Below are 13,391 nucleotides of genomic sequence, written 5' to 3'. Positions count from 1 at the left end.
TGTTAATGACATGATTAATTTTATATTGCCAGAGCCTACTATATACCAGGGTAGTACAAATTATATTATTCTGCTAATACACATTTTATGTCAGTATCAGGGATTGTACATGTTTTTCCTAAATAATTGGCCATTAAAAATGTTTGGGATAACTATATATAAAAACATCTGTGCACAGTCTATGCTAATACACATTTTATGTCAGTATCAGGGACTGTACATGTTTTTCCTAAAAATTGGTCCATTAAAAATATTTGGGATAACTATATACTGCCTTATAAAAACATCTGTGCACAGTCTACTTCTGAAGATTGACACTGAAAACCTCTAACAATGCAGATCCGGGTATCTTTGTAGGAATTAAGGCATCTTGGAAAATTGCAATTCTAAATAATAGGAATGCTCAATTTCATCATGTTGTTAGTGTTCAGATCTAAAGATAGCAGATTAATTACCATTATGTTTAACTCACAGATAACCTTTTATAGCAGTGACATCCAGCTTCCACAGTTTCCAAAAGCACTCCATATTGTTCCAGGAGCCAAAAATCCAGTTCTCCCTCATGTATTTCTGAGAACCTTCCACTTCCTCTGCAGCTGCCACAGTGCAACTGTGGACAGTACACTTACGTATTGTCAACACACAAATTTTCTGTGGAGAAAGGTCCATAGACCTTCCAGTGGGTCCTCAGGCAGCCTAAAGCAATGAGATGTTCTACCAGATTTGTTTGTCTTGGCAAGGGAGAGAGCAACCTTGTTCTTGAAAAATCCACATTTAGTTCCTCAACTATAAACAATTTTCATCAGTTCTTCCATCTGCAGCATAGGTCTTTGTTTGGAAAACAATTTGCAGTGTTTCTTGTTATACATGTCAAATTGTTTCTGTTCTGCATGAGCTATGACTTAAGGGACCAAGGTTGCGTGTGGTGGAAGGAGTTTGTTCCCTCTGAATCCAGTGGTACCCTTACTGCCCAGGCTGGTCCACGACTTCTTTGCACTTCTCATAGTCTGTGACTGCAGAAAACAGGAACAATTTGGCAAAGCAAAACTCCTTGCCATTAGTGACATACCAGTATGCGAGCCAATATGCAGTCTAGCTATGTCCTTTTACCTTCTGGAATAGTTTAAAGCAGGATGCAAAATATTCTTCCAAAAATACACAAAGTCCTTTCCATCCTTTTTCCTATAAAGCTATGCCAAAAGCCCTGGGAAAGCCTTTCGACTCCTCAGCTAACATGCTCAAAAGAAAATTGGGAGACTGGCAAAAACCCATGATATAATTAGGACAATGTTGGGATTCAGATTAACATTATGAAAAGCAAACACCTTTCATACCACTCCCAGCTCCCACATATCTGTGCTGAAGTGAGATTAAAATTCAGATGCTAGGAAGCAGAGTAGCTCTTCCCAAAACAACATTAGACTGGCCCAGATGGCCACAACCTGCACAATTTTTCATAGACTGACTTTCAAAGTGCCTCGTAGCTGCCTCTCGGTCTCAGAGATGTTGAATATCTTTCTCAGCTTTTTCCAATGCAGACCAGATGTTGTATTGTGATAATTCTCTCATGGGCCTTTTCCATTTTGACTCTCCATCAGCTAGGGATCCAAAGAGACATTACTTGAAAAACAGGAACCATAAAAGAGCCAGGAACTTATAAATTAAAACATAAACATTAATTTGTTTTCCAAGATACAGATGTCTTTTGTCAGTTCAAGCCTTGATCTCTCCACCAGTTACAGGCAACAGTTGTTCTGTGGAGGCATGCACTGGAAATTAGCCAACGGGCATTAACTTTTGGTTCTGATTGAACTGGGGAAGATTTGAAACAGAAACCCAGAATTAAAAGTTGTGATTGTAATTAATGGCTGATGCCATTTTAAAATGTTTGTGACATCAATACCAGAAAAAAAAAAAGTCTTACCACAAGGAACTGTAGAATTATGGAGCCTTTTGGATGGGGGTCAGAAGAGTTTCAAACTGTCTCTGGTGATGGCAGGGGCCTTTCCTTCTCCTTACCTCGCTGACTTTTTATGCACAGGGACCAGGACCAGGATCCATCCCTGGGGATGTGGATCCTGTGGTGGTGACTAATGCAAGTGGCAGTGAGGTTACAACAATGTGGCACCACCACAGCTCTGGAGGAAGGGATAGGGCTGGAAGAGGGAGGGACACAAGCCAGGGACAGTACAGGTGCAGAGCAGTGGAACAGGCTGACACCACAAACACAAAAACGTAAGTAACTCTATACTTGAAATAACTATTAGGGCGAAATACTACAGTAACATCAATACTGTTCTGTAATAATTTCTAGAGCACTGTATCCTTGCAGCAGTCAATTGCAAAGACAAAACACTGTCAGGTCAATAAAACATGAACTCTGGTATGAAGGATTGGCTCTGGTAAATTTATAAAGAGAGCAGAAACTTTCCTCCTATTGATTAAAAAGAAGAATCCTCTCAAAGCGTAAGCCACCTAGCCTCAAAAAACTACACTGCTGAAAATCAAATATAAAGTACTATGCTAATATTACATACCAAAGTTGGAATTCAAATGTCATTATGGAGACACAGCTTTAAAAGAACATTCCCATATATTACAAACACAGGTGCTCACAGTTCAACTGCATATATTTAATTTTGTAGTAGCATAACACATCAAACTTTGTTTTCCAATGGCCACTGAAAATCTTCCTATCTTTTTTTTACTGTTAAACCACTGGATATATCAGTATTATTACATCTCTTAACATTTTGATATAATAAAAATTTAATATACAAAGATATAAAATAGTAGAAAAGCTAGAGACAACCAAAGAAAACGTTTTAAAAAATGTGCATAATAAAGAGATATGGATGAAGACTTTCTTTTCTAACACAACCTACATGTGCACTAATTTTTTACCTTAAAAAAGTAGCAATTCACAAGTCACACCTCCTCATTCCCTTTCAAATCAATTTGATACACCTACACAACTCTTCTGCCAGTGGATTACTGCAAATTCACACTTAAGCTCCGAGTTTCCAGTTCTGCTGTATTTTCTTGATAAAATCTGTTAGTACAAGAGATTCATATTACTCTGCAACTTTTAGCAATCAACTCTCTGTTTATAATACTCTGCAACTCAATATTTTATTGTACATATCAGCAAAGGAATGTACCACAGATCACTCTTCAGTGTCTTCATGTGATTATTTTCCTTCCTTCTCACATGGGCACATACAAGAAACTATAATTTCTAATACAAACTGATGTAAGAAGTATCACTGAATGCTTGCCCTTGTCTGACAATCCTGCAAAGATTTCTGCTTTTACTAACACCGGCTTTTTCTAGAGCCTTCTGCTCAAGGTAACGAAATATCCAGTCCTTTATACCAGGGGTTATCCTTTCTCTGTACTACAATGAACTCACCTGGTGGAGCAGGGATTCTGAGCAATCATTACTCCCTCTTGGACACCTCTGGAATAAATTCCTGCTTTCCAACACCTTTTAGTACAAGCTTTACATTTTCTTTTCCTAGGCTACAGCTTCTTCTCTGGATTTCACACCATACTAATATCTGTCTGTACTTCTCTTGTTGAATTGTTCATGCTTCATTATTTAAGTGCAGGGAATTATAAGTAGCTGTTCCCACTTCATATGCTCTTCCCTGGAGGGGTGAACTAGCATCTGCTGTTCCCTGTCTCTTGAGGAAGAAACACCTTCCATAAAAAGGAACCATAAAAAGGCAGCTCCCTTCATGGCTTCATTTCACACTAAGAAAGATTTTTTATTTGCACATGCTGGTTCCAGGAAAACTTGCTTTCAAGTGAAATTTTTTGTCCTGTATATTGCTAAAGTCTTAATTCTCTCCCTTAAGGTACAGACTGAGGTCAAAACTGAGAATATGGCTCAGACAACTCCTCAAAGATGCCCTTCACCAAAAGCATAGAATTCTATTTCAGAAGAGACTTTGGATTGCTATGAGAAACAAACAGAGTCAGTCAGGAATTCCTAAGCAGGCACCAGCATTTCTGAATTTTTAAATAATGTGCTCATAATGTGCATTTATAGTTTTATCTGTTAATTTATTATGAACAGTGACTTTTTAGATCTATTTATGTTATGATGATGTTATGATGAGTTGTGTTTATGAAATTCCTAGCCTATCAAAGGATGAAAATCTAAGTCTTAATATTCAGTATGAGGTAAGCACTTATTTTACATTAAACTGTAAAGTGACAGGTGCACACTCACTCTTACAGGTAATTTTAAGTATTAAAATATATTGTACCTCATATGTCTTTAAAGTGAAGACTTCATCCAGAACTCTCCTGACACAAACTAGGAAGTTCTTTCCTGGCTTTGTGATGTCCAGATCATGAACTTATGTCTCTTTTTTAATCACCATGCTTAGTCAGATATCCACCTGTAGGAATAGAACCTCTGTTCTCCTCCCAACAACGGGGCTGGTAGGGCACCCTATTTACACACCATACCCCTCTTTACTCCTCTCATTTCTTCCAAGCAAGCCACTCTGACCAAATTTGCCCTGGGTACACTACCTTCACAGAAAAAAAAAAAAAAAAGTGGTTAAATTTTCAGTTAGAGATGTGGGATGTCTTTTGAAGCGTACATTGGATTTAAGCACATACCCATCTCCCGCTTAAAATTTACTCAGATCTAACCTACAAATTCAGTGAAGAACATCTCTTTTCTACTGCCACCACTCAAAACTCCTGCTGGGATCATTCTAACACCCTAAAATAAAGATCTTATTCTCATATTCATGATGTTCATTCTCAAGAGGTTGTGTTGCTCAAGATATTTTTCTTTTTGCATGGAGTGCAACTGCCAAATGCCAATCTAAGAAGTAGCAAAGGAGCTACACACCATAGCATGGAGGCACTTCTGCCAAACTGGCCCTAGATGTCGCTACACTTTCTGGCTACTTTGTCATACCCTTTATTATTAAATGGAAAACTATCATAGTTTCCTAATTTCTTCATACAGAAGAAATAGAAAACTATCATATAAGTAACCCAATTTCTTCAGAGTCACAAAAAGATATTCTATGTATATATTATTCTATATAATAGAATATATATATTATACTTATGTCATAGTGAAATTTTAAAACAGCTTTCATCACAGGCTTGTTTTCACACTCTTTTTACCTTCCTAACACTATTCCTACCAAGTATGTTGGCTAATTGAGTCTACACTTGCTTTCCCTTTTCCATTATCTTGTGCCAAAACCAAGTATTTCCTTAAGGATATTCCCAAAGCTTCCAGATTCAGTTTTCATGCATACTTTGCTTGTCTTTCTGTCTTAACAATTTTTTAAAAGAGCATCCTTCTACCCTTATATGATTTTGCCACTCAAAGACTCATTTATACTATAAAAATGCTACAGGAAAATATTCTGGAAATTCAAGGCAGGGTTCAGGCTTGTTAGTGTTTTAGCTGATTCACACTTAGAACAGAGTTCTGGGGTCAACATCCTTGTTTCCATCCCAGTTTATCACCTCTCTGTATTTAACTATTTCTTACCTTTGGAAATAGTCTACAAAAAACATATGCTGATTTCTCCACATGAATGAAGTTTCCATTTTGTCCAGCAACATGAAGACTGTCCATTTTATTGCAAAGACTACCAAAACTTCTTCAGATTTTCTCGGTGTTTCAAATCTCAGTTATGCTGAAGCAGTCATTGATTGGTTGTCCACAAGATGGGGCTTCTACAATGGAGATCTTTCTATCCAAATTCAAGATTCTGATGCAGAGGTACAAATGGTATGACAGTTGACAGGAACACTTTTGGCCCATGCTTTCAAATTCTGGCACAGGAACAGTCCTCACAAAAGGAACCCCACTCCCCACTTCTTGCATAAAAGCAATAATCTCTCAGGAGATCAAAACAGCAGAAAGTGATTTTACCTTGTCCTTAACCCTTGCGTTGTGCTGCTGTACAGCTTACGAGTCAGAGGCAAGATGCACCATTACAATCCCGCACCTTGCAGAGATTCTGTAAGGTCATCTACTCCTACATGAGCTTTGGGGGAAAAGTATGCAGTTCAAAACACCAAGTGAAGGGTGTGCTGTTCTGAGACATTTCCTAAGTCAATATGTAGCTCAATACATGAATTTCTAAAGCAGTCTGCAAGTCCACCGTTACGATGTTCCTGTTAAGATGATCACACCTCCAAAAAAAAGTTAGAGAAGGTAGCTCCACAGGGTCTGTAATTCCTATCAACTTAACTGAAAGAGGGAAAAGTTTACTGTTACAAAAACTAACTTTAGGCATGCACTTCAAAATAAATAAAGAAAAAGAATTTATTCTTAGACACAAAAATTTTGAAACATTTTTTCAAAAAAAACAGTAATAAACTTACAGTACCTTTAGCTGTCTTGTTTCAGTATGTGGGAAGTGTTTGTTTAAACAGTATGTGATTTCTTCTGCTAAAAAAAAAAAAAAGGCCTCCCTTCTCTTCTGTCAGATCTTAACAGTTTAAACAATCACGATTTTCATGTCTTTTAGGAATCTCCATACAACCAAAACCAGGACAGACTAACTGGGACTGTACAACTACCTTCTTGTATCCCTTCTTGTAGCACTAGAGAAATCAGGAAGACTTAATTTATGATCATTCCTGTTTTCTGCATGATGTAGTTGCTTTCTACAAATATTTGCAGAAGCACAGTATTCTGTCAGATAACAGAAGTGTTCATGAAAGCAAAAGCAACTACTGGTACAAATTTCCAGGCTGCTCTCCCTCCAAGAGGAAGGTGCACACACACGGACTGTTCCATAACTAAAACTGAATCTTAAGAAGAGGAAACACTTCTGTACAGACGGTAAAATTAATTTCCCAAAGACCAACTCCTCCCCAGTGCCAGAGGCAGTCATTCACAATCACCTAATATGAAATCTTCAGTGGTTCCTCCTCGCATTCCTTCTGTTCAGTCTCCAGAAACTTGTCTTCTGCAATTCAGCGAGCTGAGCTGTCACAGACCAGAGTTTCAACAGGAAGTGCAAAATAGTACCCTTCAGAATAATCATCTGGAGAAGCATAAAATAAGAAAATCTGAGTAGGCAGGAATTACCCAGAGAAGGATAGAAAGTGACAGTGCGCCACAAATTGAAGTCAATGATCTTGTATTATGAAAAAGGAGGCACACCAAGTTTGATAAATGGCATTTTTGCATGTGCTAAATAATATTCTCTTTACACAACACCGTGGTTTTAACTGGAGTACTCTGTCCGGCTTTGGATGCCACGCTCACTGAAAAAGTTGACCAAAGAAAGAGTCTGCAGGACAGTGCAATGGATGGGAGATTGACAAATCATGCTCCATAAGGAAAGACTGAAACAAAGCAGCATGATAACAGTCTTTAGATATCCAAGATCACTGCAACAATGCAGATAGGACACGTAATAAAGAGTTTGACTTGTAGCAATCTTAGATACTACAAAAAATTTTGAAATTACAAGGGATTAGAACACAGTACCTACAGACGTCAATTAGTATCCAGAAACAGTTTCATCAGTTTTCTGTCAAGGAACGACAAAGACGTAGGTGTTCTCAGACTGGGACAGAGTTGTTTGCAGGCAGTCACACACCATAGATTCTCATGAATCCTTCCGTGCATCATTTTATCAGTCTGTTACTGCAGAAAACCTATAGCTACCTACAGAAAGAAAACATGAGATTTTTAGGCTGCAGGAAAAATGGTGAAAATCAGAGAAACACGAAGACTGAGGAGAAGGTGAGCAAAACATGCTTTAAGTTGCACAGCAGAAAGCATCTTCAACTTGGACAAATAACAAATGCCCCAGTTCTGTTTCAAAGATGAACGAGTATGTTGGATACTACCTTAATGATGCAGTGAAATTGAAGGCTTTGTAAGGAACCAAAAGTCTCAAGGATAACAGTCAAATTCAAGTGAAACAATATTGTGTTCAACTTCATACTCTCATTAGTTGAGGTAATTTTGGCTTCTGGACCTGCTGCTCCAAATATCTACCTTTTCCCCACATCCTGGGCAGAATATTCCTGAACCCACAGAGATGGTACCTGATGACTAAAACACTGGCCACTGGTGAACTCTGGACAGAGCTCACTCCTTGCAAATTCAGGAAGTATTTACACACAGCAAAAACTGAAGAAAGACCAACACTTCAATTAAAATCTAAAATTAAATTAAAATTTATTAAAATTAAATTAAATTAAAATTTAAAAGATGAGTTAAAACATAGATTTCTGTGCGTGGAATATCCACTGCCTATTGAATGCCAGCCCAGTACTCAAGTGACCCAAAGCCTGTCAGAGGGACATGTCATTAAGTCACACTCCTGCTCAAACACAACAGTTATCCTGCAATAACCACGATTCCTTGATATTCTGCTATTGGGAACTTCACCACCCATTCTACTTACCCCAATTTTAACCTACTGCCATGTTTTCTTACTGGCATTTTTTAAGGATATAAGGAGGAGTGAGAATTAAACTAACATGGCAGTAATGCACCTGTTGTAAATCACCCAAGAGAAACAGAACAATATAAACCAGTCCAGAACCTTTTGGGGTTATCTGTATGTAATCTACTGCACCTAAAACCATTCCTGAGACACTTGATCTAAACCACCTTTCAAAACCTTCAGTAAGCAAGATTCACAGGTAATTATTTCCAGTGCTAAACTACTTTTGCAGTTTGAAATAATTTCCTAATGTCTACCTTAAATCTCCTACTCCAAGCTCATCACCTCTTGCCCTAGACCCACTGAATATGTAGGAAAACATACTCCTCCTTTCTGCAGAGAAACTTTTAAAGAAGGTTTTTGAAGATCATTACCACTTCTCCCAACGCTTTCCTTTTCTTTAGACTAAACAACCCCAATTCTTTCAGCGTCTCCTCTTATCATGTTTTCTACGTCTCTGATCGTTCTTGAAGTTGAGACTGTGGTAATAGGTAGTACACTGAGAAAAAGGAAAAATGACTCCTACACGAAATTTGCCATTAAGTTGGGTGACAGAGGGTTTGTTTGATGAGGTTACTTTTGTATGACAACTGTCTGCTTTGTTGTTTCATTTTTTTAATGCCAAAACACACGTCCTTTTTCTTCTTTGTGACATATAGCGTAGGTGCCCCAGTGCATGGAGTAGCAAGGAGTTTTATCACGCTCCTTGGTGACAAAATATTTTGGATGTGGGGAAAACAGTTATTATGGAAGGCAACTTATTTTTGCCAATAAAGGAAAATATACCCTTACCAAGATGGTATCCTTGGGATAAAATGATACAAGTGGTATTTGCAATTCCAGGGTAATTCAAGCAGACGTTTAAGTAATTTTTAGAAACGTGAGCAAAATGCTGCATCACAAAGTGCATTTCAGGGAAATATGTTAGTTCCATAATTGCTTTCTAGTGCTGCATTCACTCTCTTGGAAAACAATATACAGTTGTAATATATACCGAGAAATGTACACAGTTCAGCAAAAATCAACAAAACTATAAATAACCATGTGCATTTTAGAAGATGCTATGTTCTTTATAACCAGATAAATTAACTCAGTCATTCCCATAATCAGATTCACATACATAATAGAAGAATGTAATTTACTTCCATTCTCCAGAGGTATACAAGGCCTTTTTTTTTCCAGAAAAAAGGTTCTAAAATTGTAATGCGTCTTATTCACCAATATTACCTGAACAAACAGCGCTATCTCTGAACCTATGGGTACCATGGCATGGAAAGATTGCACCCAGAAGTTAATTGGCCTTCTGTATGTGAACTGAGAAAACAATCTTATCCAGAAGAAAGATAAGACATAATAAGAGATGGTAAGTAGTGGGAAAATAAGCCTGATGGAAGAAAAGGAAGTGAAATAACTTTTCCATGCTGAGGACAGAAAAGGTCTTTCAAAAACTTTTGCTGAGCACGACACATTAAAAATACCCAAAATGTTCAACAACAACATGACCATGGATCATGTAACATGAAGTCACCAAAGTGTCTTTTATCTATAAATTAAGCAATTTATGATGTCAATTTTGCAGAGCAACTATTAACAAGAAAGACTTTTCATGTCCTCAGCAGTTTTTAGATTTTTAACTCAAAAAGAAAAGAATTTTTCACTAAGATAGCTCAATCTCTGGCTAGTTCAGATGAGCCTTAAGAATACAACATTATGTAACTTGTCTCCCCTTGTATCAAGATCTTCCAAAATAAAATAACTATTCAATTGTTTGCATCCTCTAAAAACATTTTTCATGAATTTCCATTGTGTTTTTAAAAATAAATTTCACTTAGAAGATGCCAGCTGCTAAAAAAAATGGTCAGAACAGACCTGTATATTACACTGTCATATCGAGACTTACCATAACATTAACCCTATACACTGGAAAATTTCAGGCTACCTCATTTCCATTCTGACAACAGATTATAGAGAATTGTTTAAATGTTTACAGGTAAGAAGAAGTTTCATGGACTAAGGCTGCCAGCTCTGTATTGATACTAGTCTGATAGAAATTTTTGTATTCGCATTCATCTTTTCTACCAGTAGTATCTATGCAGCTCTAAACCACTACGTGGCTTTTTCTTCCAGCTGTAAGTTCATTTAAGGAAAATCCAGACATAATTATTTGTTCCTCAAATTAAGCAGGGGAAGTAAAAAACAGAGAGAACTAAAGCCATTTGTCCTATGGTTCTGTCAGGACAGGGAAACTGTACTCGTAAATTGCATCCTCTCAGAAGAAAGGACCATATAAAACCCATTTGTGAGCCTTCAAGTCTATGTGGAACAAGAATCTCCTACAGCATCAACAGCTCATAAACAGGGGCCTATTTTGCTTTGTTCTGTCTATTTGGTCCATAGCCACCTCTAGCATTCTGCATGTCCAAGGACCACCTCTGTGTCTCTTTCCACAAAAGCATACCCTTCTAAGCAGCCTCTGTACATAAAAATATTATCTACAGAAAGCAGGTAGAGTGAAGCCTGACAGGTCTGTTCAATTTTCTGTAACTTAACACTGAGAAACAACGAAAACAGTTCACACATTCTCTAGAAAAAGAGTCCCATCAAATAGTTACTGAGCAATAAGGACAACCAACATCAACTTGAAAAGCTCTTCCACTGCTTTCTTGTCCCCAAGAAATGTAGTAGCAAAAGGATTATCCTCACAGCCCCACCACAGCATACACAGGGATATTAAAAGACAACATTTGTGAATACAAGAATTTTTTCATTCTCCATCTCCTGGACCACTGTACAACGGCTGAGCTGGTGGTGCAAAGCCGTTAACGGCCTACCTGGCCGTTACAGGAGCGAATGGCCTAGAAAACCAGCGGCTTAAACCATTCCTACTTTGAAGAACCCAGTAATGACTGCTAATAGCTCATCCTTGCTCATAGTTCTCACAGGTGCAGAATCCGTGTGGGTCCACCCTAAAAAGCAGAGCTCTTCTGGCATTTGACAAGTCTCCACCTTTGAAACGTAGCCCAGATCGGGAGCATCTCATACCTACTAACAGGAAAGCTTTAGCAGTTATTGCTTCTGGTAAATAATAAGTAAATGAAGGTAACTTCTACACTGTGGGACCCCTGAGTGTGTCCCAGCTGTATCCTGATTGCGTATCAGATGAAACCAGAGGCCTACATTTGCACACTGGTTTCCAAAGAAAGGAAACCTTGGCATGCCAGCCAGCGGGAAGGCCCCACGTGCCCCCACAGGACCTCCACAGCGTACAGGACCTCGACTGCAAGGCACGCTGTGGCACGTACCTGTGGTCTACAGGCCTACACCAACAACCCAGGCTGAAGCTCCACAGAGAGAACAAACCATGAAATGACAGCTGAATAAGGAAGTCTTTCTAACTGCCCGTAATCTTGTTCCTGATGTTGCCACTGCACAACTGAAAATACCAGTAAGAGAGCTGGAGTCTCACCACCAGGTTCTCACAGCAGCCAGCTCTGACATTGCCTTAACCTTGAAATCATGACTGGGTGAGGTGGTGGTTCACTGGATGCTCTCCAACGATTGCTTGCCTAATTCTCCTCCTAAAAGCCAACATACTCATAGGATAAACACCCAAATGACCAAGTCATGTACAGTACTCATTATTGTTTACAGCAGCCCATTGCAAAACCTCTCCATCACCAGCAACGCTCACAATTTACGCACCATTTTTATTCTCAGTTTCTTAGTGAAGGCTAAAACTGTGTTTGAACCCCATAAATGCTCAGTAATAACTTTTCTGTTGCTACAGATTTTACACTGGGGGTGTTTAGGTTATCCATTGATAAGCAGCTGAACAAAACTCCTAAATAGTAATAAAGTGAAATCTCCAAGAATGAACTCGCGTGGATAATCAGCAAAAAGTCTGTTCCCAGGCTGAGAGGCCCACCACAGGACCTCTCAAATGCTTAAGTAAAGGTTGTAGAGCCAAATACATCGCTGTGGACAACTGGTTTGTAGATACTTTGACCTAAGATGGAAGCTCCAGTGCAAACCAGGACTGACCTGGATCAACAGAGAAGCCTGTGATAAACACGGCCCATTGCTGTACTGCATTACAAATGATACTTTATACCTGTCCTCGTCTGCACCAAATTTGCTTCACCTTAAAAAATACTGTAACAGAAGTGGATTTTAAAATATTTTCCATGGTTTGAATCTGAAGGCCAGGGAGAGATTTTGAGGAAGGGTCACAGACGACAAGGCCAGAAAGAACATTTAAAAAAATCATCCTGCAATGGAAAAAAAGCTGAGTCCTGTTCCCCTCTGTGTGGGTCTGCGCTAACACGGCAACGCCGTGCAAGAGGGGCACTCGCTCTCCTGAAAACCCCATTTACCTGTACTTCTATCCAAGTGAGAACACATTTTTTATGAAGAAAAAAAAAAGGAGCTAAATATATGTTTTACCTTAGCATCTGTTTATGACATCAGGAGCCTGAAGGGCTACCTTCAGAAGCACAAGGAGCAACACAAGAAGTGCCTGTTGCTGCCTCTGCCCCACACCGGGGGTCCGTCCCCCGGCCCTACAGCCCCAAACCCACGGGACGCCAGCGACAAGCGCCGGAGGAACCCCGTCTCCTCCCGGAGCACCAGCCCGGGGGTGACCCCCACGACCCTCGGCCTCACACAGCCCAGCACCACCACCGGGGCGCCACGGGGGCTCCCAGCCGCGGGGCCGCAGCCCCGCTACCGCTGGCCGGGCCCTCGCCGCCCGCCCATCCGCCGGTGCGGGGCGGCCTTTCCTCCCCAGCCGCGCCGCCATGCCCGGAAAACAAACAAAAACAAAGCGCTCCCGGGGGTGGAGCATAAGCGGCACCCACCATTTTGGGGGCCGGGAAGAGCCCACCGCCCCGCAGGCGGCGACAAGCCGGACGGACCCCCCTCTCCACCCCC

At 39.7% G+C, this 13,391-nt stretch overlaps 1 long non-coding RNA gene across 1 annotated transcript; it reads right to left on the bottom strand.

Annotated features, from left to right (window-relative positions):
• Positions 1–295: 295 nt before the first annotated feature.
• On the bottom strand, positions 296–13,371 carry LOC106886179. Its single transcript, XR_001411603.1, has 5 exons — positions 13,319–13,371; positions 7,493–7,672; positions 6,901–7,043; positions 1,925–6,241; positions 296–1,598 (listed from the first exon to the last, which is right to left on the bottom strand). It is a non-coding gene; the product is annotated as an uncharacterized LOC106886179 (long non-coding RNA).
• Positions 13,372–13,391: the final 20 nt, after the last annotated feature.

Source organism: Calidris pugnax, unplaced genomic scaffold (assembly GCF_001431845.1).
Source record: "Calidris pugnax isolate Ruff unplaced genomic scaffold, ASM143184v1 scaffold18, whole genome shotgun sequence".
In the NCBI taxonomy this organism is placed as follows: domain Eukaryota; kingdom Metazoa; phylum Chordata; class Aves; order Charadriiformes; family Scolopacidae; genus Calidris; species Calidris pugnax.
Note: the sequence above shows the minus strand (reverse complement) of the source record. Positions and strands in the feature narration are given on the sequence as shown.